Raw genomic sequence first — 6,578 nt, forward strand, 5'->3', positions numbered from 1 at the left:
CCACATACTGAGCCATTTGGCCTGCATCTTTTTATGATGCAGACACAGGTATTCATGATCATCAACAGGAGATTCGTTGATACATTCGGGAGTTCCAGTTAGCTATGACAAACCTCTTTGCTTTCGGAGGATTTCATTTACCTTTCAGTTGTATCGGTTGTTAGGAGGTCGTGGGTCTTGTCCCAGCTTCCATCTTTATCAGTTAGAGGCTTCATAGATAGACAATAGAGTTTCAGAAGTCTCTTCATTTATTTTGTTAAATGTTTTGAAGACTAAAGTTGCCTTTTATGGCGAGTTGTATATATATTCTATTATACAGAGTTTTCTTTTGAGTTAAAGATTTGTAAAGTTGAGTTTATAAACTCTTTTTCAGTTTTAAGCTCTTGTGTGCTTAAGTTAGTATTCCACTTGGAGTCAGCCAGGATGAGGGTTCGCTTGGGGACCAACAATGGTCTTCGAGTGCCGGCCACGTCCAGGGTGTAGGCTCAGGGCGTGACAACTCCTTTTTGCATCATAATGTCCTCGCCTTTCTCTTGAGCTTTCATTTCTGCATATCACTATTTTAACATTAGTTATGAGCATAAAATTGGTATTGAGGACACTAAATCCTTAAATAATAAGCCCTAAATGAGTCGAAATCCCCGACTCATCAATCAACTAGGATCTCACTACTTTGAGAATCAACTTTCTCAGCTTTTTCAAGATCTTCAATTATTTGGTCTTCAAAGAACACAACATCACGGATTCTAACATGTTTCTTCTCAACTGGATGAAAGAAACGATAGCCAAATTCATCTTGACCATAAGGAACAAAGATACATTGCCTAGTTTTAACATCCAACTTTGACCTCTCATCCTTAGGAACATGCACAAAGGCTTTACACACAAAAACTTTAAGATGATCATGAAAAACATTCTTACCAAATCATACTCTGTCAGGGATATCACCATTCAAAGCAACAGTAGGAGTTAAATTAATAATATAGCCAGCAGTATTGAGTGCTTATGCCCAAAAGGAATCTGGCACCTGATGAGTCGGGAACTTTGACTCATTATTGGCTAGTTACGTAATGAATCAGTATACTCAGTGCATATTTTGAGTTCATAACTGATGTTAAATTGTTTATGTGCAGCAATGAAGGCTTAAAAACAAGGCAAGGACATTAGAGAGTGAAAAGAAGCCAAAAAGTTGGAAAATTTAAAGAAATATAAGGTTGGACCTCGCAAAAGCCACTTGATGACTCGGCGAGTGAGCCTCCAAGTCACCAAAAATTCCAATGAGTTGTCTCATGAACTAAGCAAACACGGCGATGGAAAATGCACATCGACAATGCGCTGAATAGAATGACGAGCTCGACTTAGCTCGCCTAATTGAATAGAACTACTAGATGCATGAGTCAAGCCAAAAGGCGATAACGTGCAGTAATCGGTGAATCACCGATTTGTTCGGCGATCCTGACTAACTTCACCATTTATAATGAGTACTAAAATTTTTGGAAGTTCTTGGAAACGTATAAATTGATTTTTGAAAATAGAAAAAGGGTTTACACTATTCTTACAGATTTTGGACATACTTTGACAATACTGAACATTCTTGGAGAGGGTTTTGAGTCATAATTTTTGCATTGGGTATTGGGGATTTTGATCATTTGAATGGAACATCATTTTGGTAACTATTTCTTGCTTTTCGTTATGTTTTGCTAATCCCCCTTTCCTTAGGGGGTGTGACTATGTAATCAAATGCATAAATTATCTTATGTGTATGTTTGATTACTAGATTTAATGTTGTTTTGAAATGAGTTCAGTTGTTTTTTCGTGTTTTCACTTATGAACTGAAGTTACAAGTTCAGTTCTAGAATTAGCTCTCGATGCTTGCTTGTGAAAGTTGGGTCGAGTAGAATAAATGATTGATAATTGTAATGACTTATGTCTTTACAATCAAGCTTCATAAAGTGGGTTAAGTTAAAGAATTGTGTTGTTTTGTGTTAAGCTTGTCGAGGTTCGAAGGAACTCACTTGAAGCATAATAGTTGATTGAAAAATGACTATTAAAAGTAAAATCCATCCTACCCATTGAGATTCAACGACTTCTAGTAATTACTAATTACCCATTAAGGGAAATTAGTATTTGATTTCTCACACACTCCTAAGGTCCTCTTTATACTTGGTCAAACTCCGAACTATTTGTTTCGTTAACAGTTGGATACTAAACTCTCTTGATATTCATCATTGAAACCTATTGATTTAAATTATGTTACATGTTATTTACTTCCTTTCTACAAAAAGTTAGAGCACTTATATACTTCGTACTTGAATTCTTTTCCATATCACTCCTCGTGGGATCTAGCCCAACTCATCATTTGGTTTATACTTGCTAGCAACCGCCTATACTTTAAATTATATGAGATGTAGTTGAGCGTTATCAAAAATTGCACCGCTGCGGGGAGTGGTGTTTAGAATTCTTTTATTGAAGTGTTTCTGTGAACTAGTTTGGTTGTAGTAGAATTTTCTTATTAGTGTTTTTGTTGCTTGCTCTCTATAGGTGAATAAATGAGTGTGAATGGAAGCAACATTACTAGCCAACTTGAAAACAATACCGACATCAGAAATTTGCACAATGTCAATGCGGATCAAATGGGAAGTGTCGGTGCTATTCATTTGCCCCCAACTGTGGGTAACACTATTTTTCATTTGACTGGAACTATGCTTCAGCTGCTCCAAATGAAAGTTTTCTTTGGGTTACTTGCTCATGAAGATCCTCATGACTACATTCGGAATTTTGTGATTGTGTATGGATCGTTCTTTTTCAAGAATAACTCTCAAGTGTCAATCCGACTCCATTTGTTTCCCTTCTCTCTAGTGAGGGAAGCAACGAAGTGGTTGGTTGAGCTACCTAGAGACTCTATTACCTCTTGGGAGTAATTCGCGGATCTTTGGTAGGGTATTAATGCGTTTAGGTTGTAAAGTGTATCTCAAGAATTCTAGATGAGGACGGGTGTAACAATATCGGAATGACAAGTAAGGAAAGTCTAAAAGAGTATACTTGCGTGAAGGTAATTGAAGATTTTAGTAAAAAAAAAGTGTATAAAATTGAGTTAGTCCTTTCAATTTGGTTAATATGATTGAGTCTAAGGTGTCATGTCAATGATAATATTGACTTCATAATGATGACAACATCTATTGAACATAATTGTAATAAGAGTTCGTGATGGATTAAGAATAGGATGCGATTTTATGATAAGGTTTGTAGGTTAAATGAATTTTGTATGGTAATGATGACTTGCGAGTATCTAAGGTTGTGGTTTGCTACTATTTAGGGAGTAGTAGTGTGGTATAGGAAAATGCATGAGGTGTTGTGTAACACCCCAGATTTTTATTTTTTTTAACTAAGACTTGAGCCATGTTTCGTTGTGAGTAAGATTTTACCAAAATTTCTTAAGTATTAAGGTCGGGTTACTAGATATAGCATCTTGAGTTTCAAAAAGAATTAAAGAGAATTTATTCAAGTCATTCCTTAGTTCTTTTAAAATTTTGGGTCAACTTCAAATGTCCATAACTTTTAGCACAGGATGAGTTAGGAGACCCATAAATATCAAATAAAGGTCTTGGAATCCTCTTTCCAACGCCGCCGAGTTTGCTAATTTTCGAGCTCTTATGAGGGAGATATGCTTGTTTGAAGTCAGTCTGTCTAATAAGGAAAGTTAACCGAAAATATGCGGGATATTTTAGTCTTTTCCTTACCCAATCAGATTTAAGCGTTTCTAGTTAGGTTTTAGGAGTCTAAGCTGATTGGAATCAGTTTTAGTTATTCCTAAAATACGGTCATGATTTTTAGAGGATTTCAAGAAGAGCAAAGAGGAGAAAAAGTTCAAAGTTCCAAGCGTTCGTTCAAGAAATTCAAGATTTCGCCAAGAACCTAGTTCTCTGAGGTATGTAAGCTTCTATAGTGTTGGGTTCGTTCACCCACATGCCAATCATGAGTTTCTTTTGCGAATCTATCCATAAATATTGATCAATTTAAGTTCTTGATGAGTTTTTGATAAGTGTTCTTGAACTTTCATTCTAAATCTTGTTTTGTTGGGATTTCGATGAGTTCTTGAGATGAAAGTTAGGAGTTTGAAAGTTTTTTTTAGTAGATTGTTGTGTACTTATGTTAGGTATTTGAATCTAAGTAAGTTGGTAAGAAACCATTCGATTCTAGGCGAATTAGAGCCAAAAATCGAAGAAGAAAAATTCATCAGATTGTTATGGGGGAGGGCATGTGCTAGAGGGGGATGGGGCGGCGCCCCAGGAGTGCGCCAGGAATTGTTCTCTGAAGTTTAGGATCTGGCACATGCGCCAGGGTTGCCTGCCCCCACCATTTTTTCGTTGTTTTACCCGCCTAAGTTCTTTTAAAGTGTACCTTTACTCCATGTTGATTCCAAACACTATAAACAACTTCTAAAACACATAGAAATCATTCATAACATGAATCATAACCTTGAATTCACAATTCAAATTCAAGGTATAGTTAAGAGTTAAGTCTTGAGAGTTCTTTCGAACATTTTTAGAAAATTCCTTTGAGTCCATTGGAGGACTCTTCTACAACTTCTAATAACTTGTTTCAAGACTCGAGTAGGTGAGTATCAGAATGAGGGGAATGTATTTGTGAGTCTACATTATCATGGAGATCCTTCATATCATGAATCATAAGTCTTGAATTCATAATTCAAATTAAAGAAAGAGTTAAGAGAACAGTTCAAGAAACTCTTTGAGTTATATCATGAATCCTTTGAGATCAACTATCAATTTGAGCTAAGTTTTGAGGAAGTAAGTATGATAATGAGAAGAGTCGTATACATGGGTTCCATATTGTTATGTAGACCCTTGAGTCGAGTCATTCATGCCCATAAATTCTGCATGAACCCCATAAGTTGAGTATCTTTGAGAGGAGTAGTATCTTCAAGTTCTAAGTCTTGAGTATTGAGTTCCTAACCCCTTTGAGGTTATTTTCCTAGTCATGGGACTATTACGTGTTACACATGAAGGTCCTTGAGTTGAGTTGTTCATGCTCACATAATTCCGCATGAACCCTATGAGTTGAGCATTCCTTAAATGAGTAGTATCATGAAGTCCTTGAGTTGAGTTGTTCATGCCCATAATTCCGCCTGAACCCTTTGAGTCGAGCATTTTCAAGATGAGTAGTATCATTGAGTTCTTGAGTTTTGGAATTGTTTACTTCCGAGTATTGAGTTCTGGAATTGTTTACTTTCGAGTATTGAGTTCTATGTTTGGCTATTGAAAACCTTGAAGTGAGTTGTTCACGCCCATAATTCAGCATGAACCCTATTTTGAGATGTCTTTTACAGTCTCTTTAAACTTGTTTTAAGACTTGAACACTTGAGTTTGAGAAAGAGTGGAGTTAAGTTCATTTTTTCAAAATGAATATATGGGAACTAAGTATTCCCAAGAGTAAATGTTTACACATTTAAATGAGGAGGAAACTGAGCTTTCCAAAAAAATTTTGAGCAGTTTGAGTATCATCTCTTTTAAGAGGGATTTTTGAGTAATAATCTCAAAACATAGAAAGAGTTATGTATTTTTAAACATATGAGCTAGATATATTTTGGGAGTAGTATTGAGCACCGATATGGGGGGAGAGTTCTAACAACTCACATCCCCCATAAACCATGTAGCCAACGTGGGTAGAAAGGGTCATACTTTTTAGATGATTCCTTAATACTTTTAGCATAGACTAGTGGATCCACTTAGTAGTAGGTTCTATACCTCGGCAAAGTATAGGTCAGTTTTGGTAGTGTGGGCTAGACGTTGTATCATCACATAGCTCATAGTGATGGTTGTCGATTAGAGAACTCCCATAGAGTTATATTGTATTTTTATATACAAATTAAGTTATTATTGTATTATTCAATATATTAAGTTGCTATCTACTGTTTTAAAAGCTTTCCATATATTGCATCTTTTATTGTTGCTTTATCCTTGGGTAATTAGAGTTGAACTATATTTCACTAAGTTGAGTATCTTATTATTGAGTTGAGCCCTATTTTCTCTGAGTTGAGTTGAGTTGAGTGAGTTCAGAAAAGGTAAGTATGTTTATTTTCCATCAGTTCAAGCTTATGTTTATGCTCTAGAATTCCCCTTACATGTTCGTACATTCCATGTACTGAACCATTTGGCCTGCATCATTTCATGATGCAAATACATGTATTTAGGATCATCAATAGGTGTTTCATTAGGGTCATGTGATATTCTAGTCAGCTTTGGTGAGCCTTCTTATATTCCAGAGGACTTTACCTTTATCTTACAATTAGTAGTTTTGAGATGTCGTAAGTCTTGTCCCAATATCCTTCTGTAATAGTTGAGGCTTCATAGATAGACAGAGTTGAGGAGTTTATGTATTTTCTTTTATTTTGAGTATTGTACTGAATTATAAAAAGGTTGAGTATTTGAGTTTATTGAAATTAATTCAGTTTTAAGCTTTTGTATGCTTGAGTAAGTCTTTCACTTGTAGCTAGCCATGATGAGGGTTCGCTTGGGGACCTGTAATGATTCTCGAGTGTCGGCCACATCCGGGGTGTA

Source organism: Solanum stenotomum, chromosome 2 (assembly GCF_019186545.1).
Source record: "Solanum stenotomum isolate F172 chromosome 2, ASM1918654v1, whole genome shotgun sequence".
Taxonomy (NCBI): domain Eukaryota; kingdom Viridiplantae; phylum Streptophyta; class Magnoliopsida; order Solanales; family Solanaceae; genus Solanum; species Solanum stenotomum.